A 26,314-nucleotide genomic window follows, 5' to 3' on the forward strand; every position below is an offset into this window, starting at 1 on the left:
ACACATCTGCAGGCCAACACTTTGGCCCAAGGAGGAGGAGCATTGCATAGAAATACAGACATAAGAATCTAACACACTGAAACAATAACAGAACATTAAAAACAGGCATCCCGTTCACTCGAAAAATTTTTAAAATGGCTTCCCAGCATTTTCATATAATAATCCGACTCAAATATACCCACGGGGAAGGAATTCCAACCTGCAACTGCTCGCGGGAAAAAAGTGGACTTATGAGCGTTTGTTTTGGTAAACATTGTGGCCAATGAATGCTGACGAGTGTGTCTAGTTTTTCTAGTGTTTAAAGCTTTCACACAGTCAGGCAACTGGATGTTAATTTCCCTGATAGGCTTTTGTGAAGCAACACAAGACAGCTGATTTTCCTTCTTATCTATAACGTTTGGATACAATTTTTTTTACAATAACTGAGTTGGTGAATCATCCTTTTATATTTACAGAAAATATGTCGGATCGCCTTTCTTTGTACTTGGTCTAATTGACTGATGTCGTTCTTGGTGTAAGGGTCGCACACTATAGCTGCATATTCCAGTCTGGATCTTACAAGAAAATTGTTGGCGATCATAGTATTTACTGGACCACCTTTAGGCTTTCTTCTAATGTACAGGGTATTCCAGTTCTAAATGTAACGCGGTCGCGGCTTTACAAGCGCCGTTGCATCCGACCCGTCCATGCAATAAAGTCAATGGATGGATGGATGGATGGATGGATGGATGGATGGATGGATGGATGGATGGATGGATGGATGGATGGATGGATGGATGGATGGATGGATGTATGGATGTATGGATGGATGTATGGATGGATGGATGGATGGATGGATGGATGGATGGATGGATGGATGGATGGATGGATGGATGGATGGATGGATGGATGGATGGATGGATGGATGGATGGATGGATGGATGGATGGATGGATGGATGGATGGATGGATGGATGGATGGATGGATGGATGGATGGATGGATGGATGGATGGATGGATGGATGGATGGATGGATGGATGGATGGATGGATGAGTGGGTAGGTGGGTGGGTGGGTGGGTGGGTGGACGGACGGATGGATGGACGGATGTGTGGACGGATGGACGGATGGGTGAACGGATGGACGGATGGGTGGACGGATGGATGGATGGGTGGATCGATGGATGGATTGAATATAGGAGCGTCCTCTTTGTAACGGGGTAGTAGCAGTTGCTATCATGCTCATTTTCCCCCCTATATCTTATTATTATTTTAGATTGCTTAACTATACCATCATTCTATTTAATTTTTCATTCTACATTACTGAAATTATGTCACTTTTCTGCTTTAAAGCCGCCAATCTTCCAAACGTTTTTTGCTAGCTTCCATCGCAGGTTCATTAAACCGGTCACTTGCATCTCTAAACTTCAGAGCTTCAAGACACAGGAGAAAAGAGATACACACGGGCGCTGACTAACAACTGTAATGTTTATTTCGAAGTAGTACGTTTAAATAGGTAACAGGGAAAGGGAAACAACAAGAAATGCTGTGCGAACCCCTGTTATCAGCGTAGTCAAGTCAAACAATAAAAGAGATAAGAAAAAAGGACGCGTTATGAGGCTAAAAGCGATAAAAGCAAGCAGTGTAAAGGGATGATGTTAAGGAATAACAGGTAAGAACGATAAAACATTAAAAACGATCAAACATGGCTGTAGAAGGTTGATAAATGCGTAATCACGTAAAGAAATTGAAACTAGAAAAAAAAAGCACAACGGCGTTAAAACCAGATCAATGTGCACAGCCCAGTGAAAGGAAAGCCTTAAATGGACACATGGAAGTGACTGTGAAACCGGCGCGCCATCCAGGAAATCAAGTTCTTTCTTTGACAAAGAGATAAAAGGTGTGCTTACGCAGTCAGCTTTTGCGTGTTGGGTCAAGAATGCTTCCGTAATTTCTCTGGACAGCATGTTCCGTCCTCTGCCTATGACAACACAGCGGTTGAGGTGAGGAATGCAACTATTGTCAGGATTTTTATTTATTTATTTGAAATACCCTAAAGGCCCAATAGGGCATTACATAGGGGGGGATGTGGAAGCAAATCAGTGTAGAACAAAAACAGATTAACAGATGATGTTATGGTGGTATGTGAGGGAAGTATATAACTAGTCATAGTAATCTTTATACAAAACTAGAGAAAAAAAAGAAAAAAAAATAGTCGGGCAAGCAATATTTCAACATAATAAGAGAACTGTAAAAAGATAAAAATGTGCAGCGATTTCAGCAAAAGGGAAAAACTTGCACATCGCGCATGACAGACACTACAAAGCTGAAACTAAAACCAGAAAAAGACAACAAATGAAACAAATGAAGCACAGATTACACCGAAAGAATCAAGAAAAGGAAGCTCTACACAGGGAACGACAAAACCGCGCAAATTGACTACGATGCGTATGAAGAAGCTAGCAATGCTGCTTGAAACTCTGATAAATCAGTCAAAAGAGCGATATTTGACGCCAACTCATTCCATTCATTTATTGCTAAAGAGAGTGGTGGGTATTGGTATTTTTTTGTTCGTGCGAACAGTGGGAGGATTTTGTTCGCATGGTCAAGCCGGGATGAGACGTGAGGAGCAGGAAGAAGATGGGAGCGAGCAAATTTCGAATTGCTATAGTATAATGTGTGAAGAAATGATAATCTCGCAAACTTCCTTCTGAAAGCGAGCGATGGTAGGTTTAAAACTTCTTTAATTAATGATACGCTCTGAAATATTGAGTAGGATGATGCAATGAATCTTGCTGCTTTATTCTGAACGGATTCAAGAAGATTCGAAAGGGAGTCCTGGTGAGGATGCCATATAACGGAAGCATATTCTAAGGTGGGCCTTATTAGTGTAGTGTAAGCTTGATGTCTTGTGGTAGAATTTGCGAGGTGTAAACGGCGCTTTAGCATGCCAAGTTTTCTGAAAGCTTTGCCGGTGATGAAGTCTATATGAGTATTCCAAGAGAGATTAAAATGCAAATGAACACCCAGATATTTTATAGAAGAAACAGATTCAACAGCTTTACCGTTGATTGTGTACACGCTAAGTAACGGCCCTGGAACAGAAGAAAATCTTATATGTTTAGTTTTTTCTTCATTAATTTCCATTTGCCAAGTACGGCACCATTCAGTTAGCCTGTTTAGATCGGACTGGAGCGTATGTGCATCTTCCGCGTTAGATATTGTTTTATAGATTACGCAGTCGTCTGCAAAAATGCGAATTGATCAGTTGATGTTACTTGCTATGTCATTTATGTAAATTAAAAAGAGCAAAGGCCCGAGAACTGTCCCTTGTGGGACACCTGATTTTACACGTGCAGGGTTAGAGATGCAATCATTTATCTTAACTGATTGGAAACGATTAGTCAAGAATTCAGCGATCCATCTGGTCGTGTTATCATCAAGCTGCAGATTTTTAGTTTTTAACAGTAAACGTTTGTGAGGAACACGATCAAAGGCTTTTGAAAAATCGACAAAAATTGCGTCTTTGTCAAGGGACATATGTAGCGCATGATGTAGGTCAGTAACTAATTCAAATAACTGCGTTTGACATGATCTTTTGTACTGGAAACCATGCTGGTTTTCTAGAAGCAGATTATTTAAGTTTAAATGGTTCATAATGTGAGAGAACAAGATGTGTTCTAATAGTTTGGAGCATATTGATATCAGGGAAATGGGTCTGTAGTTAGTAGGATCAGAACGAGCTCCCGCCTTATGTATAGGAATGATGTGAGCGATCTTCCAGTCGTCCGGGACGCATCCTGAGTCAAGTGACTGCTGAAATAGCAGCGACAAAAGAAATGCAGATTTATGGCACGTTAGTTTGAGAAGTTTGGAGGTGATGCCGTCGGGGCCAGGACTGGTGGAAAGGGGAAGTCGGTCAATCGCCTTCGCTACACCGCTTTCAGATATTACAATTTGGGGGAACTTAAATTGTGTACACGAAGGAGTGAGTACATGGGAACTGGTAAGTGGCATCTCGTCTGTGAATACTTGACGAAAGAGTTCACTAAACGTTTCAACGATAAATGGAGAGGAATAGGCACAACCATTTTCGTCCGTTAGGATAGGCGCAGTCTGGTCGGGTTTGGGATTGACTGAGCGCCAGAATTTTTTAGGGTTGGTTTTAAGCATATTGGAAAGAGTCCGGCTAAAATAGTTTTCCTTAGCTTCCAGGATTGCAGCTTTAGTTAAATTCGAAAGGTTATGGTATCTTTCCCAGTCAAGCGGTGAATTGGTTCTACTAGCTTTCTTATAAGCCCTCTTTTTTTTGTTCAGGCTTCTTTTCACATGGGCTGTGAACCAGGGGTCATTGGATCCTGCTCTGATTGTGAATTGTGGAATACAAGTAGATTAAATTTCTTTGAGCTTATCACGCAATAGGCTCCAATTCTCGTTCGCGGATCGCATTTCAAGGGTGTCTGCAAACCAGGGGGAAAAGCTAGAAAATATATGATTAATTTTCTGCATATCGGCATGAGCGTAGTCACGCAATGTTTTCTTTTCTTTTATTTTGTTAGTCCGAGGCATCATTAAGGAGCAGTGAACCAGCCTGTGGTCGCTAATCTCCTCCAGGACACGCGTTGTAGCTTGTTCGGGATGATTAGTTAAGAGTAAGTCTAAGATATGACTGCCGCGCGTGGGTTGCTGTACCAGCTGTGAAAGGTGATGCAGCTGAAGCAAGTGGAAAAAGCGAACGCATTCAGAGCGATTATTCTGAGAACAGATAGAAGAAGACAACCAATCGATATAAGGATAATTGAAATCGCCACCTAAGACAATAATACACTTTGGAAACATTGTTGTAATGTGTTCGAGAGCGTCGTTCAGGAGTTCAGAAAAATCAGGTCTGCTATCAGGGGGACGATAGCAAGCCCCAAAAATGCATTTGATGTGCTGAAAGCAAGCAGATACCCAAATCAACTCGAGAGGAGTGTCAATCTGCACAAGAGAAGGTTGGTAATCATCTTTAACTGCGATCATAACTCCGCCACCTCGGTGGTTATCTCTGTCTTTGCGGAAGAGCACCAAAGAACTCGGAAGCGCAAGCTCGCTGTTGGAAACTTCGTCAGATAACCACGTTTCTGTGCCGATAATTATGTCAGCGGAGCATGTGTGCAAAAATGATTTTAAAACATCAACCTTTGGAAGAATGCTGCGAAAGTTAGCTAGAAGAATCGAAATTGCTGATACATGAGTGGCTTGAGGTTGACGCGAAGAAGGCAGTCAGTGTTCGGAGGCATTCGTACGTGTGATCAGCTCTACTCTGCCTGTGGATGAATTGTACTCGTAGATACAGCCGCGTAGGTGAAGCTTGTTGAATCGAACACTGAAGCGCTCCTTCTCGTAACGGTTCGCTTTAGCGTAGTCACGCAGCATCTTTCGGGCATATTGTACCCTGGGGGAGAAATCCTCCTCCAGCCAAACCTTAGGGGTATCGAGGTCTTTAAGTTTGTAAGCGTTACGTAGTGCCTCAGCCTTTGATTTAAAGTTTAGAAATTTGACAATCAAGGGGCGGTGAACGTTGTCTCGGCGCTGCCCTACTCGATGGGCGCCCTCAATGTCGCCAGCATTTATCTGGAGATGATCGGAGAAGAATTCCCTCACAATTTTTTCTGATTCCTCATAGTCCTCGTTTTTTTTTTTTTCTGGGAGACCTTTGATTAGGAGATTGTTTCTTCGCATTCGGTTGTTGATATCGTCCACAACATCTACGATTTCTTCATTCGTTTTTGATATACCGGACTTCACCTGTTGTAGCGATTCATTGACTGCACTTAATGATTACATTTCTTGCAGTGCTTAGCGAGGTAAACGGTAATTAACACATTGTCCGCACTGTTCTAGTGTTCTTTAAGCCTTATGTTTATACACCTTCGGGTTTATCCGATGTACCTCTTCCCGCATGGTACTGGCACAGAGTGGACAACTTCAGTTTCACAAGGCACGTATTGAACAGAATGCGGCTTCCCACACCCACGGGGGACAGGATAGTTCCCTTTTGAACAAAGCGCTGATAATTTATTCGGACCAGAGAAGACTACGTCAACGCCTGCGCGGTGTGCGGCCTTCTTAGGACAATGGCTGATATCGTGGATATAGGGCATGATACCTTTCTTTGCGCTCGCTGCTGGATGCTGCGGGGACGTCATGTTTTTTGTGCTTTTTGATAATGGAGCCAGCCACGGAATTTTGAATATATAGCGGTAGCCTGCTTTTGAAAGGCGCTCGTTTTTTTAAAAAAAAAGGTAATTACATTCACACGCCACAGCTTCTTCCCGAGCTCCGTTCATTCTGCCCCTACCACTTAACGACAGACTCCGCCTGCTTCGAGACTCGCATCAAGCGATCCTTAACGTTTCTCACTGAAGCCTCAGAGATAAAGAAGAGGTGGCAGGAATACACAGAAGAACTGTACAAGAAGGACTCGGATGTGCAAACCCAACATAAGACGGTTGTGATTACTGATCTCGAGCCGGGCATCCTGAAGAGTAAAGTTGAATGGACCTTAGCCAGCCTTGCTAAGAACAAAGCTAGCGGAATTGATGGTATTCCAGCTGAGTTGCTTCAAACCCTCAACCACGACGCTGTTAACATTCTGCATACATTATGTCAGAAGATTTGGACAACCCTGCAGTGGCCACAGGATTGGAGGAGGTCAGTTTACATCCCCATTCCAAAGAAAGGCAGGGCCAAAGATTGTTCCAACTACCGCACGATCGTGCTTATTTCGCATGCTAGCAGGATGATGTTGAAATTCCTCCAAAGTAGGCTGCAGCAGTATGTGGATCGGGAGCTTCCGGACGTGCAAGCAGGGTTTCGCAAGGGCAGCAGAACCAGAGACTAAATTGCCAACCTTCGCTGGATCATGGAAAAAGCAAGAGAGTTCCATAAACCCATCTACTTCTGCTTTATTTATTATGCGAAAGCGTTTCACTGCGTAGTTGACAGCAGATTGTGGCAAGCTCTCCAAGAGATGGGAGTTCCAATTCACCTCATCTGTCTCCTCAGGAACCTGTATGAAGGGCAAGAGGCCACATTCAGAACTGGGCATGGTCTTTCTGATTGGTTTCCGATTGAGAAAGGAGTGAGGCAAGGCTGCATACTGTCGCCCTGCCTATTTAACCTCTATGCAGAGTCCATCATGAGGAAGGCCGGTCTGGACGAGTGTTCAGCTGGAGTGAAGATTGCTGGAAAACGTATCAACAACCTTAGATATGCGGATGATACCACTTTAATGGCAGAAAGTGAAGTGGAACTCAAGAGACTTCTGATGGGCGTACAAGAAGAGAGTGGGAAGTTTGGGCTTAAACTGAAAATTAAAAAGACAAAGATCATGGCGTCTTGCCCTATCAGGTCCTGGAGCATCAAGGGACAAGAAGTGGACGCTGTCACAGATTTTCTCTTCTTGTGCTCCAAGATTACCCCGGAAGGAGACTGCAGCCATGCAATTAGGAGACGCCTGCTTCTGGGAAAGAGAGCCCTGGTTAGCCTTGACCGCCTTGTAAAGAGCAGAGACATTAGTCTGCCAACCAAGATCCGTATAACCCGTGCTATGGTCTTTCCAGTTGTGATGTATGGATGCGAGAGTTGGACTGTGAAGAAGGCTGATCACCGAAGAAATTACGCATTTGAATCGTGGTGCTGGCGGCGACTCTTGAGAGTTCCTTAGTCTGCCAGAAGATCAAATCAGTCGATATTGTCCACCATAAACCCTGATTGCTCATTGGAGGCTCAAATTCTAAAGTTAAAGCTCAGATACTTTGGTCACCTAATGAGAAGAGAGGAGTCGCTGGAGAAAGATTTGATGTTGGGAAAGATTGAGGGTCACCGGAGAAGGGGTAGGCAGCGAACGCGATGGTTAGATGGCATCCTCGAGGCGCTGCAGATGAAGTTATGTGATGTTAGGAAGATCGTGAGAGACCAGAAAGCGTGGCGTGACATGGTCTATAGGGTCACGAAGAGTCGGACACGACTGAATGACTGAACTGAACGGAACGTTCCAAGGAACCTGGAGATAACATCTTTACCATGGTCAGGCCTTCGACCATCTAGCCAGGACTTCCAAGTGGACTGAAGCGGTGCCACGCCGCGCTAAGCCTAGAGGAACGCTGACTGCCGGTATGCCTGACCGCACCCTGCACCAGCCGCAGAGGGCTGCTGCACCCGCCTCATCGCCGCCGACCGTCTTTCATATATCTCAGACAAGCACCCCCGAGCCCGCGTCTCAAGTACCTCCGCCGCCGCCTCATGGCCCGCCAGCTGCGTCGTCTGCTTCAGACTAGCCTCCTATCCATGAAGTGACGGCAGGCGCCTCTTCTGACCCGCTGGGTCTCAAGGCTGCTGCACTCCAACCGACCATGGACTTCACTGAATCCCCGAACCACGGCTGGAAAACAGTCGGTGCCACTCGCAAGGCCGCGATACCTGCCAGATCTCGCCTGGACGTAATATTGGTCGGGCTCCAGCTCCTGCCTGGCACCCTATCCCCCCGCACCCGACCCTACGAACTGCTTAAAACTATAATCGATGCTGCCAACCTCTCTGAACGCTCCTGTAACGACCTCAACCTTGAGACTAGGCCAGTGCCACGGCCGCTGGATGGCTTCCAGCGAGCGGCCGTGCCAGTGCTGAACCTGGTCTTTCCTAAAACGCACATTGACCTCACTGCTAAACTTCTATTGCATATCACCCACATCAACCTCTCCGGTAAGCTCGTGCAAGTCCGTCCTTACCCTGTCAAACCTCCTCTTTCCTGCCTCGGTGTTATACATGGTGTCGAACGTGGCCTTTCGACCGCCGATCTCGCTGTTATACAAGGTGTCGAACGTGGCCTTTCGACAGCCGATCTCATGAAGGACCTAGTAACATACACAGCCGATATCATAACCGCGTGCATGATGGGGTCCACCGAAACAGTACTGATTGCATTTGGTTGTACTGTTATCGCCCGCACTGTTTACTTTCGTTGAGCAGCATTTCGATGCCGCCCTCACAAACCCTGCGTTTCTGCATGTACGCGCTGTCTCGAGACTGGTCACCGCGCACACCAGTGCTCTAGTGCCACTGTTAACTGCTCCAAGTGCACTTTACCCATCTCCCCGCCGCCCTCTGCCCACAGAGTGCACGCAGTCCTGGTGCCGGCACTGCCAGACAAATGAGCATGCTACTTTCGCCCCTATGTGCCCCTACCTTTCTGCTTATAAGCAGAAAAACAAGGAGTGTGCCAAGAACGCCTACCAACAGCGTGTCAACCTTCGCCAGGCCACTCAGCCGGCTCCACCGCAGCCCCCTATAAATTATGGCTATCCTCCTCTTGCAGAGAATTCATTCTATTCCCCTCCCGGTTCCTACGCAGCAGTAACAAAGGCACCTTCCAAGCTTCAGCTAGGGTGCTCTCTATCCCGTCAATCTCCGACGCGTCCGATTCCCAAGCCTCATTACTCTCTCCAATCATCTCCACAGTCACCCGTTCCCTACTCGCCCCCTCCTCCGTCCATTATTGAAGAACGCTTTCATACCCTCGAGCTCCGTGTGGCTAGTTTGGAAGTGGCCATTCGCCTTCTCAAAAAAGATCGCAACAGCATCGATCGCCGCCTAGATGCTCTTGAGGCTCGCATGGATCAGCTACTCACTACAATAGAGTCCAAATTCTCAAACATAGAGAATGTCGCCGTTCACTGTCTCAAATACTAGTCTGACCTTGAGCGCCGCCTCCAACAGCATGAAGAAGCTATCACCCAAATTGATGCCAAATTCAATAGCCTCAATACTCACGTCAATGTTCAGTTCGAACGCATCCTTAATTTCATCTCCACCTTTCAGATTTCACTACAAACCATCGCGAATTCACTTCCACCTCCCCCAAAGAAGCGCGATGGCATGCCACAGCGAAATCAAATTAGTTAGATGTCAACATGGAGGACCTCAATATAATTCAGTGGACCTGTCGCAATCTCAATACTAACCGCACTCCATTACACCAGTGTCTTCTTACTCCCCTCTCTGCCCCACTTCCTTCTCCTCCAGGAAACTCGCTGCGTCGCTAACGTCCCTGGCTACCGGGCATTCCACTCTATAGCCCCTCTCTTCTATCGACGCTCGCCATGACCTCTCGGTAGCAGCCCTTGAAATTCCTTCATCGCTGCAATTATACCTAGTGGGCACCCTCTACTATCTTCCTCAGGCTCACCTCAGCCTGGCACTGTTGTCCTTCTACAGCCCCCCCCCCCCCTCACGCCACACATTTTACGGCCCTAGGTAAATTTCTTAACACATTGCCCTCTCATACGGCTATACTTCTCTGCAGCGATTTTAATGTCCCGTACACACTATGGGGTTATCCGCAGACCTTTCGTGCCGGCCGCCTACTCCACTCAATGGCCGAGCAAGCTCACCTCACTGTCCTCAACACCCCCGGTGTACCCACTAGGGCGGGCACCTTCTCCCAACGCCACACATTCCCTGACCTCACTTACTGTTCTGGTCCTATATCACCTCAGTGGTCAGCCACTGCCGATAACCTTCTTAGTGATCTCTATATTATTTTCATCTCCGTCCCTCTTGGGATACCCACCCGCAAGCAGCGCATTCGACATACTGACTGGCAGGCCTTTCGCTGTCTCCTCTCATCTGCCTCCTTCACGTCCAATGAGGAGTGGACTAACGTCCTTCTCAAAGCGGCTTCATCCTCTACTCGGATGGAGACCGCTTCATATCCCACCTCTGACCCCGACCCTCATCTCATCAGGCTATAGAAGCGTCGCAAAATGCTTCTCCGGAGAGCCAGACTGCAACCCCGCAACGTCCAACTGCAGACCACGGTTTCAAAGTTGCGAGACGATATCGTGACATATTGTACTACGCTTGAGGATTCTCGTTGGAATACCCTATGCAACAATTTTGACATGGCGCTCCATAAAATATCAACCTGGACTTTTTTTCGAACCCTCCTTGGTGCTGCCCCTACCCCGACTCTGGCTAAAGCCCTAGCCACAGTCTCCCGATGAGGTTTTCGAAACCGTTGCAGATCTTTATCTCCCACCCCCTTTGTCCCCCTGTTACCCTGAAAACACAGGCTGTGCAAGCAACGACCTCGATGCCCCATTTACACTGCGCGAGCTGGAAGCTGGAGTTATTGCTAACGCCACTCGGTTGGCTCCCGGTGAAGATGCAATCACTTACTCCGCTCTTCGCAATCTTCCCGATAACGCAAAAGCGCACCTTCTCAACCTCTATAACACCGCCTGGGAAGAAGGATGTCTGCCATTGCCCTGGACTTCCTCACTTAATTCTCTTATTCCTAAAACTGGTAAGCCTCCAACCCTTTCAAATCTCCGGCCCATTGCTCTGACCTCCCGTGTCGGCAAGACAATAGAAAGAATGTCGCTCCCTAGGCTTAATAGGCATTTGGAAGTTTCAAACTCGCTCCCTCATACCCTCATTGGTTTTCGTTCCCGCGTATCTGGACAGGACCTTTTCCTTATACTTCAGCATACTTTCTTAGCCTGTGGTAGCTCTTAGCTTCAAGCCCTGGTCATAGTCGATGTCCACAAGGCATTCGATTGCGTCTCCTATGACCATATTCTTACCTGCCTTTCCAGCACCGGCTGCGGCTCCTGCATGTATAACTACACTCGAGTTATCTTTCTAATCACGAGGCCCGTTTCCGAGCATTGAAGTTCATTTCTACGCCCCACCGTCTCACCCGGGGTAGCCTGCAGGGTCCCGTTCTTTCACCCACCCTTTTTAATATCGCCATGGCTCCTCTCGCGGTTTATTTATCGTCTATTCCCGATCTTCAGCACTTTTTTTACGCCGACGACATCACTCTGTGGTGCTGGCGCGGATCTGCTGGTCACGTTCAAGACACCATTCAACAGGGATTGGATATCATTTCATGTTTTCTTGACCATGCAGGCCTGTCTCCCGCGCCTGAGAAGTCAGAACTCCTACTTTTGACTCACTCTGTTTATCAACGAGCTCACAACTCACTGATATCCCCTACCTTGGACGGCTCCCCAATCCCCAAAGTTTCTCAATGCCGCGTTCTTGGCATGCCTCTGCATGCCGCCAAAAATGTCCGGGCTCTCCATGCAGCTGATGCTACCTGTCAGTCCATCACCCATTTACTTCGTCGAGTTGTGAGACGGTCCTCTGGCCTGAGGGAAGCTCGTGCCTGTCGACTGGCTCAGACGCTGGCTCTTCACAAATTCCTTTACGTTTTACCATATCTTTCATTCACCCAGGGTAGCTAAACACACTTGCAACAGCTCTTCACGACCTTTATAAAGCTGCTCTTTTTCTTCTCATAACCACTTCCACCGATAAGCTTTATGCCACCGGGCTTTTTCATCCTCTTCGCAGTCTCCTTTCCCTTCACCGTGACCGAGAGATAGCTTGCCTCTCCGGCAAAGCTCATGGACGCTGGCTTCTAAACCAGGCTAACATTTTCCTCATCCAGTCAGTCCCTCTGCCAACTTCTTCCCATCCAGAGGCCACAAGCCTCCGTATACTTCCTCTTCCAGCCAATATGTCGCCGGTCCTGTATGCTGGCCGCCGACATGCTGCTGCCTCTCATCATAGTCCGCCCTTCAATACCCATGGAGTCGCTTACACAGATGCCTCTTATGTGGCTCCTCGCGGGTCCGGAAGCCAGGTCCTATTTCATCCTCGTCTATCTACCCCTGCCACACACACTAGCGGCCCTTTTTTCCACCCTCCGGATATTATCTCGCTTGAGGTCCTCTCCATCATTCATGCCATTCAAAGTTTCCATTCTCTCCCATCTGTGCCTCAGTATATTATATACACCGACTCGACTCCCAGGCTGCTATCCGTGCCATAGAATCTAAGCGTCTAACACGTCATCTGTCCACGGAGCTCGAGGTTGCACTTATTGCGCTGCAGCCCTGCCCTGTCTTCCTCCGATGGATCCCTGGACACTCGGGGATTGACGGCAATGAGCTGGCCAACCAGCTCGCCCGTGAAACTCGTAACCGGGCACCGTTCATCCCCTGGCCAAGATCCTCTGAGGGCGGGTCCAGACTGCCTCTTCGCGCCACCAGCAGCGAATATTACAATGCTGCTCGATTAAACCGCAAGCTCTACCCCGACCCTCATCCTAATCTTTCCGTTCGGGAGGCTGATATCCTTCGGCAAATACAGTTGAACACACTCATAACCCCTGCACGGCTCAGTTCAGTTCAGGCGTTCAGTCGTGTCCGACTCTTCATGACCCTATGGACCATGTCACGCCACGCTTTCCGGTCTCTCACTATCTTCTTAACATCACATAGCTTCATCTGCAATGCCTCGAGAATGCCATCTAACCATCGCGTTCGCTGCCTACCCCTTCTCCGGCGACCCTCAACCTTTCCCAACATCAAATCTTTCTCCAGCGACTCCTCTCTTCTCATCAGATGACCAAAGTAGCTGAGCTTTAACTTTAGAATTTGACCCTCCAATGAGCATTCAGGGTTTATGGTCGACAATATCGACTGATTTGTTCTTCTGGCAGTCCAAGGAACTCTTGAGTCGCGATCCATCAGGCCCCTACTGCCCTTCCCTTATGCCAACCTTTCACACTACCTATTTTCATGTCCGGTTGCATTGCAATCGGGATTCTTTCCAACCTACCTCAATACTATCTGGACCTGGGTGGACTGGCTTGGTGCTGAGGGTGAAGAAGAAAAGTGCCTGCTCGTCCAGCAGGCCATCGATGTATTAGGCGCCTAAGTGTTGCGCCTCAATAAAGTCTTTTACTACTACTGCTACTACTACTACTCAGTCAGTTAAGGTGACGTCAAGGATGGGACGTCACACAACCGGAAGTAGAGCCGAAAAAGGGCATAGGAAGGGATTGGCACGCAATTTGAAAGTACCAAAGACAAAAATGGGTAAGACAGAAGTGAATTAAGCAAATAGAAGCAACCAACAGCAGCATCCGCGCTTTCGCATCACTCCAGTGCAGATTCTGCAGTGCTCTTAATTTTTTAAAGAGAAAAGCTTCACTAAGAGGGTCGGAACCGAGCTTCGCGTATGCCGTATGCCGCGACCAAGTGATGTCACAGCCAATTCCAGCTGCGCAGCTCCCTCGCCATGCTCTGCCGGCGTTGCCTAGCTACGCTTAACAGGTGTGCGACTGTTCCTCATTAAAAAAGAAATTGGTCTCCATCCGGGAACCGAACCTCCATCCTTTGGACCCCCAGCCGAGCGTTTCGCCACTCTGCCACGCCCCGGGTCGTGAAACGCTCTTCACAATTCCGCTTATCTACAGTGAGAATGACAGCGGAATTCTGCGAGCGGCAAACACTGCGATTGGCGCGCAACTTGAAGGTATCAAAAACTAAAATAGTTAAACCACTCAATTAGTGGGACGTCAAGGATGTGACGTAATCTATCTGCCGTCAGCTATGAGGACCAAGCGGGAACGAGTGCGCTCCAAAGCCACCGAGCGGCGCTTCTTGCTTTCAGCGAGTGATAGATGCTGCGCCTTTCCTTTCCTGTAAACGGATTATAGAACGCCGGTGAACATACACGCGCCCAACATGGAAGCCTAGGAGAGTTTAGCTGCTGGCGAACGGCGCAGAAGACTGAAGAAGTTTTCTTCTTCTGATCCCGAGGTAGTCACTGCTTTTCGCTACATATATCACAGCAGAGCTAAGTCATCTTTCATTTTTTCTGTGACCCACTCCGCACGTTTCCTATCTCAATGTTACCCCTATCATTATTCGCTCCATAGCCCTCTGTCTTGTCCTCAACTTAAGCAGAACCCTCATTGTTAGCCTCCACGTTTCAGCCATTTAGGTGAGTACAGGCAAGATGCAACTGTCTATACTTTCCTCTTGAGCGACACTGATAACATCCTAGTCATAATCTGCGAGTGCTTGCCAAATGCGCTCCATCCCAGTCTTATTCTCCTTCTTATTTTCCTATCATGGTCCGGATCTGCGGTTACTACGTCCTAAGTAGAAACATTCAACTACTACTTCCAAATTAAATAAAATTAAATTCATTTTCCAACAAATGTAAGGTCGCGTGGGTTAAAAGCTGTACAAACAGCTTGACAAAGGCCGAGGAAACCAGTACACAACATAGCAGGCGCAAACCGCAAATTCCAGTTTCTTAAAAATACGACTATGACATCCAAAAGTGTTATACAATGCATTCGTCACTACAGCACGATATAAAAACAAAAAATAAAAAAGTTGATCAATAATAAAATTAATGGAACAAGCTCAACAAAGCAGAATGTTTGTAAAGGCGGGTATAACATCTAAATTAGGAACAGATGTATGGATAGATTACATTTGCACGAAGTAGGTGCTCAACTGCTTAGGACTAAAACCGACAGTGTCTTTATATTTGTTGAGAAAAGCGGGAAGATTAGGAGCCAAGGATTGTAAATTGTAGTTTTTTAAAATGTGGTAGAAACCACGTGTCAGTGCGTCTACTGTTTACTATTGTGGGGCGGTGTTCAAGAGATGCAAGTTTTACCAAAAAATTACCCATACCTGTCGAACCGAAATACGTTATTTGTAACAAGCGATATTCATAAATATTATCCACACGGAACATATCAAGTGATGGTATTATGGGTTGAATATTTGACATTGGTTCTAAGTTTACGATGAGACTAATCATTTTGCTTTGCAAGACAAGAAACTTGTTCATATTTGTTTTAGTTGGTGTTGCCAATACTAAAATACAGTACTTAACATGAGAAAGGAACAGAGAATAGTAAATTTGCAGTTTAGCACTTATGGGGAGTGTTGTATCCCTCAGAAGTTTTGGCTTCGCTTCCATAGACCAGCGCTATCATCATCAGCACTTTTCTCTCTCTCTTCTCTCGAGCTCACGCGTTCACACTCTCTGACATAAACAGTTTACCCTGAGCTGTGGTCTGCGCCTGTTCGTTCCCTCCGTCCGGACAACGGACACCACAGAATGACTACGAGGACTCGAGCATAGCTTTCTCTTCGGAAAATGGTACTTTCGCCATCATGTCGGGCGGATCCTTCACGGCACCACCACCGCTCCTGCCTACGCCAGGTGAACCTGCAGTACCTTGGCAACAGTGGAAGCTAGTCTTCCTGAACTTCCTGGAAGCGGTGGGAGGCGACGAGCTACAGCCCAAGCGTCGCAAGGCAATACTTCTGAACTCCCTCGGAATTGAAGGCCAACGTGTGTACCACAGCCTCGACGCAACGAAGAGCAACGCAGATCCCTGGACAAGTACCACGTCAAGCGCTGACGAAGACCCCTTCAATGCTGCTGTCGCAACGTTGGATGCTCACTACGCAACCGCAACCAACGACCTGGTGGAACGTCACCGGTTCCGTCAGCGCAACTGCCCGGTGAGAATTTTCAAGCATACGTAAATGATCTTCGAGAACTTTCCGCTACATGCAACTTCGGAACTTCAACTGACAGCATGATCCGCGACCAATTACTTGAGGGAACAACTTCGCAAAAGATATTAGAGCGCTTACTTTACGAAGGATCGTCTCTCACTCTTCAACGTGCAGTTGACATTAGAAAGCAGATCGAGCAGGCAGAAAGAGGATTAGAAGAATTCAATGCTAGCGCTTCTGTGAACCGCATTCGAGAAAAAAAAAACGGAATAATTCGACCCCTCGCCACGACCGGTCTCAATGCGCGCGCTCGCGCGCATTGAGACCGGCCGTGCCCTCGCATGGCATATTCTACCGCTGTGGTTAAGCTTCACATCTAGCAAATTTCTCTGCATGCCCAGCAAAGGCCAGAGACTGTCGCAACTATGGAAAGATTGGACATTTTGCGAGAGTTTGCAAGTAAAAAAAAAAAAGGGAACTGCTAAAAAAAGACCATCGCGCCCGAAAGCAGAGACAGCCAACGCCATCGCAATCTTAAATGTCAACGATAAGGATGGCCCACCAAAAGAAATTTGTGCACAGTTACGGTAGGACAACGTCGTTTTTCTCTCATTGTCGAGACTGGGGCTACAGTCTCTCTGCTGAACGAAGAGCATTACGGCTGTAGAAGGACCTTCAGGACGTTGTCGAGGTCGACGGGGAAGTGGGGCGATCAAGAACAACACGATCTGCGCGATGGCAATTCCACAGTGTGCTTTCTCTTCATCAGCGTCCAGCAAAAAGGGGTCATCTTCTTCGCCACAATGCCCCCCAGAAAAAAGGAGCCATCCTGGCGACTTAAGGGGACGAAGGTACAATTGGATCGTAGAATGGCTTACGACGCTGCACATGTACAGTCTCGCGGCCACGGCGTCGCAAATCGGAAGATGGCGTAAGCGGCTCAACAGTATAGTTCACTGGTGAAGTGCGCTCGACGACACGGTAGGGCCCGTGATACTTTGAGATCAGCTTTGCGGAGAGACCGGGGCTACCGGATGGAACCCATAGCCACACAAGTGAGCCGGGCTCAAAGTGTGGTGCATTCTTCTGATCGGTGTCATGGCGATATTTTTGGCGCCCCTGAGAGTCGGTCGTAAAGGTGCGGGCAATCTGGCGGCATTCTTCGGCATACTTGGCAGCTTCTGTCACTGTAGTGTATTCTGATGGATCAGGGTTGTAGGGGAGGACAGTATCAAGGGGAGCAGATGGATGCCGATCGTAAAGCAAAAAGAACGGAGAGAAACCCGTGCTAAATTGCGTAGCAGTGTTGTACGCATAGGTGATATAAGGAAGGACAATGTACCAGTTCGTGTGGTTGGATACAACGTACTTCGCGAGCAGGTCGCCGAGGGTGCGATTAAATCGTTCAACAAGGCCGTTTGTTTGCGAATGGTAAGTGGTGCAAGTCCGGTGAATGATTTTGCACTGATCTAGCAGGGCTTGAATGACTTCGGATAAGAAAGCACGGCCTCTGTCGCTGAGCAATTCACGAGGAGCACCGTGACGGAGAATAAAGTTCTTCAATAAGAAACTGGCCACATCTCGGGCTGTTGCAGCTGGGAGCGCGGTGGTTTCGGCATATCGCGTCAGGTGGTCGACGGCGACAATGACCCAGCGATTACCATCGAGTGTGTACGGAAGAGGGCTATATAGGTCAACTCCAATGCGGTCGAAGGGTCTAAGCGGGTATGTGAGAGGCTGTAACTCACCAGCCGAACGGGGAGAGGCAGGTTTGCGGCGTTGGCACGTCAGGCACGATCGAACGTACCCGAGAACCGAGTTGTGCATACCACGCCAAGTGTAACGAAGGCGGATTCGTGTGTACGTCTTGAAAATTCCGGCGTGTCCGGGCTGTGGATCGGCATGAAAAGCTGTACATATTTGAGTCTGTAAATGCCGCAGAATCACGATGAGCCATTTCCGTCCACTTGAGTTGCAGTTGCGCAGGTAAAGGAGGCTATCTCGAATCTCGTAGTGGGAAGCTTGGTGGCGAAGGGCGCGTTAAGGGGTACTCGCTGATCGGTTTCAAAGGTAGTCAATAAGAGAGGCGATCCATGGATCCTTCCGTTGTTTGGCAGGCATGTCACTGATAACGATCGAAGATGCCACGGAGTCTAATACGGAGAGGCTGGCAAGGTCGGCTAGAAGCAGTGAGCGCGATAAATCGTCGGCGTCTTTATGCTTGCGACCAGGTCCGTAAATAACACGGATGTTGTATTCTTGTAGACGAAGAGCCCACCGTGCCAAGCGGCCGGAAGGGTCCTTGAGCGATGAAAGCCAGCAGAGGGCATGATGGTCCGTGACTACATCAAACGAACGGCCGTAAACGTAAGGGCCAAACTTTGTGAGGGCCCACACGATGGCAAAGCACTCCTTTTCCGTTACAAAGTAGTTCGCTTCGCCTTTTGTGAGAGTACGGCTAGCATACGCAACTACGTATTCAACGAAGCCGGAGGGGCGCTGAGCAAGCACAGCGCCGATGCCGACACCACTGGCGTCTGCATGCACTTCGGTGGGCGCCTCAGGGTCAAAATGGCGCAGGATGGGTGGGGCTGTGAGGAGGCGGCGCAATGTGTTGTAGGCGTCCTCGCATGCTGGCGACCACAGCGAAATATCTGAGGTATTGCCGAGGAGCTGAGTCAGCGGGGTGACAATGGAAGCAAAGTTCCGTATAAAACGCCGAAAGTATGAGCACAGGCCCAAAAAACTTCGTAATTGCTTGATAGTAGTAGGCTTCGGAAACTCGGTTACAGCTCGAAGTTTGGCGGGATCAGGACGTATACCCTCCTTGGACACAACGTGGGCTAAAATGGTCAGCTCACGAGCAGCAAAACGACACTTCAAGTTGAGGTGCAGGCCGGCGTTCGCAATGCATGTCAAGACCTGCTTCAGGCGAGAGATGTGGGTCGCAAGTCCGGCGAGAACACCACGATGTCGTAAAGGTAACAGAGACATGTCTTCCACTTCAGGCCACGCAGTATAGTATCCATCATACGCTCCAATGTAGCAGGGGCATTACAGAGACCGAAAGGCATGACGGTAAATTCAAGTAGGCCATCGGGGGTGACAAATGCGGTTTTAGAGCGATCTTCCGCAGCCACGGGTACCTGCCAGTAGCCGGATCGTAAATCGAGCGAAGAAAAGAGTTCAGCACCTTGTAAGCAGTCCAATGCATCATCTATACGCGGAAGGGGGTAGACGTCTTTTCTCGTAATTTTGTTCAGGCGACCGTAGTCGACGCAGAAGCGTATAGAACCGTCTTTCATCTTCACTAGGACAACAGGAGATGACCACGGACTGTTAGACGGCTCAATCATGCCATTCTGAAGATTAATATGAATTTGGGCTTCATTAACTCGGCACTCGGTGGCAGACACTCGATAAGGTCGCTGGGGCAGAGGAGCATGGGAACCGGTGTCAATGTTCCCAAAGCCGGCTGATGAGAATTGAAGGAAGAGCGGAACTGATAAAGCAGTGCGAGGAGTTCAGAGCGTTGAGGGCCAGGAAGACTGGCATCGATGGAGCGGAGAAAAACATCGGCAGATGACTGGTCCAGCGCAAGAACAGGCGGTGTGAGTGCAGCCAAGTCAGCGGGCTGCGAAGAGGGTGTTTCGTCAATGGTGAGAATAGAATCCATGAACTGGATAGTGCCGAGGCATTCACCGCGACGCAGGGATACGGGGAATGAGAACGGATTCGACATCCAGAGCGCGGTGAAGCCAGCTGATACAGAAAGTACGGCATAAGGCAGGGGGTGACTTTTGTGGTTTACAAAGGTAGGTGATGGGGTGAAAAGTACATCGGTACTGCGGGAAAAAGCAGAAGCGGTGGGCACAAGAACGAAAGAGCACGCAGGAAGATCAGTATCTTCTGCGGTATAAGGAACGTCCGGCGATGGTTCGTCTAGCGCAAAAATCTCCAGTTCGGCACGAGCACATTTATCACCGCATTATGAGGCGATAGAAAATGCCAGCCCAAGCCCAGCGGACGTGGTGGACCCAAAGGCTGTGGTGCCTGAAAAAATTCTTGCACAGTCCCTGAAGGCGTAGCGTACACCACCGGGTAGCTAGGTGGCCGCAGTCGTGCAGCGACGGCAGCGTACGTCAGCGGTGAGACAGGAGTGGGGGCGCATGTCGATGGTGGAGCGGCAGGGACGTCGGTGTATGCGAGGGGCTCCACGGCCGGCGCGGTTGAGGCATGGGCGCTGGCGTAGGGGCAGATGGAAGGGCCTCCGCCACGCGGTCGGCGATGACCTGCCGAAGGGGCGCCAAATTGCGGGACAGCTCGCAGTTTGTTGGCAGCAAAGATATTTGGTGCGCAACTTCCTCGCGGCGGAAGTCTTTGAGCTGCTGCAGGAGCGAGGAGGTCTCAGATGTTGCGGAGAGGCCAGAAAGTGACTCTGGAGGCGCGGAAGGCTGTCGAGAGAGGATGCGCTGCTTGCGCAACTCATCGTAGCTATGGCAGTGGTTCATAACTTGAGCAACAGTAGTCAAATCCCGGAAGTTTAACATTTGAAAGGCGTCATGTTCAATGCCCTTCACTTTGTGCTTTATTTTCTGTGGCTCGGACATCTGAGCGTTTACGCGACTGCACAGGTGGAGTACATCTTCAATATAACTTGTAAATGTCTCGCCGAGGCGCTGTGTACGATCCTGCAGACGTTGTTCGACGCGGAGCTTTCGTAGTGCTGGACGACCAAAGACGCTTGGAAGACTAGCCTTGAATAAGTCCCAAGTCGTGATATCGCATTTGTGGTTACTATACCACAAGTTGGCAACGCCGGTCAAACTAAAGATGGCGTTTGTTAACTTCGTGGCGTCGTCCCACTTATTGTACGAATTCACTCGCTCGTACGAAGCAGGCCAGTCTTCACAGTTAGTGTCGTCAGTCCCGCTGAAGAGCGCAGGGTCTCGCTGGCGTAAGGAGCCAGAGCCGACAATTGGCGGGGTCATCGGGTTGGCTGAGGGATGTTCGTCGTTAGCCATACGAGTTACCGGGAGCGTGCGGGTGCGAAGCTCCAGCGTGAGACAAGGATATCAGGCCGCACCTCCACCAAATGTAGAAGAAGGACGTTCAGGACGGCGTCGAGGTCGACGGGGAAGCGGGGCGGTCAAGACCATTACGATCTGCGCGATGGCAATTCCACAGTCTCCTTCCTCTTTATCAGCGTCCAGCAAAAAGGGCTCATCTTCTTTACACGGCAGATTCTTCGCGGTTGCCTATGCGTTGTGTTCGCCAGCTGTCACCCTCCACAACTACTCCGGGGAAGAGGTAAACATCGTAGGATGCTTTCTGGCCGAAGTGGCTCATGGCGAAACCACCGCCGGTGTGCTGTTCTACATCACAGCCAAAGGCAAGTCTTTGCTGGGAATCGACGCCATACGCAGTCTTGGAATAAGCATCTTCGGTTCAACTTTGACCTACCGCAGCGTCGCGCACGCAGACTCTCCCCCTTGCTCCCCGCCGAGCTGCAGCATCAGTTTTCTCACCTCTTCACGACGGGCCTCGGGATCGCAAAGAGCTTCGTGCACCACATCCAGCGTCATTCGTCCATGCCTCCGGTTTCTGCAAAACTGCGGCGCCTGCCCTTAACTCTGGGAGAGCAAGTTTCAGAGGAGCTACGCCACCTGCAGTCAGACGGGGTAATAGAACCTGTTTCTGCGTCGGAATGGGTCTCCCCCATAGTCGTCGTGCGAAAGAAACAGGGCTCGCTTCGGTTGTGCGTGGACCTCCTCGAGGGTAACAAAGCTGTCATCGCCGACGCGTTTCCTCTCCCGCACACGGAAGAACTTCTGCATCAACTAGCAGGTGGGACGTGTTTTTCGAAGCTTGACTCCACGTCTGCTACCACCAAGTGGAATTTACACTGGAGAATCGCAACCTAACAACTTTTATCACGCATGATTGGTTGTTTGGCCTCAAAAGAGTATGTTTTGGTCTGACCTCTGTTCCTGCGACTTTTCAAATAATGATGCAGCTGTTGTTGAGAGACTGCAAGGGTTTGCTCTGTTACATTGACGGTAAATATGACCGGCTGCTTACTGCGTGCCTGCCGAACCGAAGTACTGCAGCACCCTGACACTCACTTGGAACCTACCGATTCAGCTGCTCTCGATGACGTCACGGCGGCTACAGCTATAAATTCGTCGACAACGACCGGCCTCCCACATTGGCAGCAGCAGTGGCGGAGATAGAACATTGCTGAACACCGTTGCCTGTATCTTGCAGGACCATCATAACGCGAAGTTTCATCGCCTGCCTGCCTGACGCCTGTCTACCGCTCGTCACCGGCTGCTTACTGCGTGCCTGCCGAACCGAAGTACTGCAGCACCCTGACACTCACTTGGAACCTACCGATTCAGCTGCTCTCGATGACGTCACGGCGGCTACAGCTATAAATTCGTCGACAACGACCGGCCTCCCACATTGGCAGCAGCAGTGGCGGAGATAGAACATTGCTGAACACCGTTGCCTGTATCTTGCAGGTTGGTTGCTGTTTTGTATACTTGCTATCCTTTACTTTCCCCTTTGAAACTTATCCCGACACTGCTGCTGCCACAAGCATATTTTACTCGTCCTTTCTGCTTGCTAGTGTGCGAACTAATATTCCACTAGGTGAATTACCTCGGCCGCGTGTGCAGGGCGAACATCTGCTCACAAATATCACTGAAATGTCGAAAGAGCTCGTTAAGCTGTTCGAAGAGTTAAAACGAGAATTAAAGCAAGAATTCAAAGAATTAAAAGAAGGGTTCGAGCGAGACCTCAGGAAAGATATACGAGAAATAAAGAATAGCTTAGCATTCATAAATGAAAGCTACGAGGAAATGAAAACATCGGTGAGCATTGTTGAAAAGGAAAATGCAGACCTCAAGAAATGCGTGACCAGTCTGCAAGAGGAACGTGATGCTTTGCGCTTGCTGTTAAAGCAACATGACATTCGACTCCTGCAAAACGAACAGCACTCCAGATGCTTCAATATTGAGGTAACAGCTGTACCTCAATCTGAAAAGGAGGATGTTCTAGAACTAACCAAGAAGCTCGGCACAGCCATTGGCGTTCCTCTTGATGATGCTGACGTTGAGGCATGCCATCGAGTTCGAACAGCTGGCAATTCTACTGCACCAAACATTGTCGTACAATTCGCACATAGAGCTAAACGCGACCTTTTTCTTGAAAAGGCTAAGAAGCAAAGACTAACATCAGAAGCATTGGAAGTCGAGCCAAAAGTCTCGATCTTTGTAAATGAGCACCTTTCTCCCGCAATGAAACGATTATTTGGAGCGGCAAATGCGCGAAAGAAAGAACTTGGCTGGAAGTATGTGTGGACGCGGCAAGGAAAAATTTACGCCCGGAAAGCAGATGGTACGCCCCTTGTCTCTGTTGAGCACATCGATGACCTGTCCAAGATCGCTTAGACGAATTTTTAAATTGTCCGTTTTTGACCAAACTTTTTGTACATGGTTCTTCGGCCATCTGAAGTTAAATATACTGCAATAGGAAAATACCCGGCATTATCTCTGTTCCACCAAAATGTGCGATCAATGGCTAGCAAGGAAGATGAACTAGCGCTCTTGCTTGACACATTCCGCATATCGTTTTCTGTTATCATGCTCACAGAAACTTGGTACACCAAGGATTCGCGGGTATTCATTCTACCTGGCTATCAGTCTTTTTGTCGAAGTCGTCTGGACAGGCGAGGGGGTGGCGTCTCTATTTTAATGAAAGAAAACCTTATCTGTGAAGAAGTGGCTGAATTTTGTGCACTCACTGCAGACTATGAAGTGCTTACCTTGCGCACACAAAACAATGTCTACTGCGTCTTGTACCGACCGCCCTCCGGCGATTTCGACAACTTTCTTCATTTCCTTGAAAATTTATTCGGCTACGTGATGGACAATAGGATAGATCTTTACTTAGGAGGAGATATAAATGTAAATATGCTCGTGCCAACACACTCCCAAAAGAAGCTATCCAACACCATAGACGTGAACGGTTTTTGGAACGCAATAACAGAGCCAACTCGTGTTACTCCAGATAGTTCTTCATTATTGGACGTATTTATCACAAATATTAATGCAGATTTAGTGAAAGCAAGCGCTGTATGCACTGGCCTTAGTGACTATTTCGGAACACTATTGCTAGTTAGAAAACCCCAAAAGGTTACTACAAAAGTGAAGCAAACAAAATATGTACGAACAATGAATGAAGGCAAACTTCAGTCTTTTCGTCGTGCTATTGGTAACGAAGCATGGAATTCTGTTTATGAAGCAGGAAATAGTGACGCCGCGTATGATAATTTCATTGACGTGTTCAAAACTCTCTATGACGCAAATTTTCCGTTAACACCAATAAAAAAACCAAAACAAGCCCGAAAACCTTGGCTAACGGGAGAACTACTGAACATGATTAAACATAAAAATGCCTTGTATGCCAAATTTGCAAAAGATAAGAATTTAGAAATATTTGCTGAATTTAAGTCTTACCGGAACAGGCTTACTTCTAGATTACGTGCAGCAAGAAATGCATATTTTGTTAACATGTTTTCTGATGACAGCGCTAAACGCACTGATGTGCTTTGGCGAAAGCTTAATTCCCTACTGCGTCCTGGCACTCAAGAAAGTATACCTGATACATTTATGCATGAAGGAGAGGAACTTAATGGTAGCGCACTGGCTGACGCCTTAAATATGTTTTTCGTACGGCAGGCTGACCACTGCGACGGTTCTGGAAGTGATAGTGCATATGACGCGGACACGTATCTATCCCAGTTTATGGGCAGCCAATCGCTTTTTCTCCGTCCTACTGATTGTGCCGAGGTGTCCTTTTGTATTCAGTCCATCAAAAACAGTAAAACTGAGGATGCATGCGGTGTGCAGCTCCTTCCCGTAAAGCACGTACTTGATTTAATCTGTCCCGTTGTCACTTTTATATATAATTTAATTTTGTCTACAGGTGTATTTCCTAGGGCAATGCAGATTGCACGAGTGGTTCCAGTACATAAATCTGGAGACCGAAACGTGTTCTCAAATTACCGTCCAATCTCGGTACTGCCGGTATTTTCTAAAGGCATAGAAAAAATATTGCACATTAGAATTACATCATATTTTTCTCGACAAAACTTTCTCTTAGACTATCAGCACGGTTTTAGGAAGCATCGATCAACAGAAACAGCCCTTTTAACGCAAAAAGAAATTATCATAGAAGCATTTAGTAAGAAACATGTAGTACTAGGGATTTACATAGATTTTTCAAAAGCATTTGACCTGGTAAATCATAACATCCTTCTTTCAAAATTATACAGATATGGTTTCCGCGGAACACCCTACGCGCTACTGAAGTCATACCTTACAAATCGAAAGCAGTACGTAGAAATAAATAATGTTAAATCTTCTTTGCAAACTATTTACACTGGCGTTCCGCAGGGAAGCATACTCGGGCCGCTTTTATTTCTTATTTATATTAATGATATGGCACACTGTACACAGGGCGTAATTTTTAACTCCTACGCAGATGACACCACAATCTTCTTGTCCGGGATCACGGAAATCGACATTGAAGAACGAGCAAATAGCGCTTTAATTGACTTGGATCGCTGGGTGAAAGCAAATTGCTTGAAAATTAACACGAGCAAAACAAAAGCTGTGTGTTACTCACCGAAAGGAAAACATTTAACAGGTAGCATAAACATACGACTAGGAACCGAACAAATTGAACTTGTAGATTCGGTAAAAGTACTCGGAGTGGTATTTTCGAGCCACCTGACTTGGAATGAACATATTGACCATATTCAATCGAAAGTGTCATCAGCTGTTGGCGTCATGGCCCGAATAAGATATCTTCTACCTCCTAAAATCAAGCTGCTATTATATAATGCTCTCGTGTTATCCCTTTTCCAGTACTGTAGC

At 47.9% G+C, this 26,314-nt stretch overlaps 1 protein-coding gene across 1 annotated transcript in view; it reads left to right on the forward strand.

The window, feature by feature from the left end:
- The window catches only part of LOC146194269 (polyamine-transporting ATPase 13A3-like), an 813,351-nt gene that overhangs the window by 739,960 nt on the left and 47,077 nt on the right, over positions 1-26,314 (forward strand). The gene's annotated exons all lie outside the window — the stretch shown is intronic.

This window comes from Amblyomma maculatum, chromosome 3, assembly GCF_055883805.1.
Source record: "Amblyomma maculatum isolate TAMU_Amacu chromosome 3, ASM5588380v1, whole genome shotgun sequence".
NCBI classification, from domain to species: Eukaryota; Metazoa; Arthropoda; class Arachnida; order Ixodida; family Ixodidae; genus Amblyomma; species Amblyomma maculatum.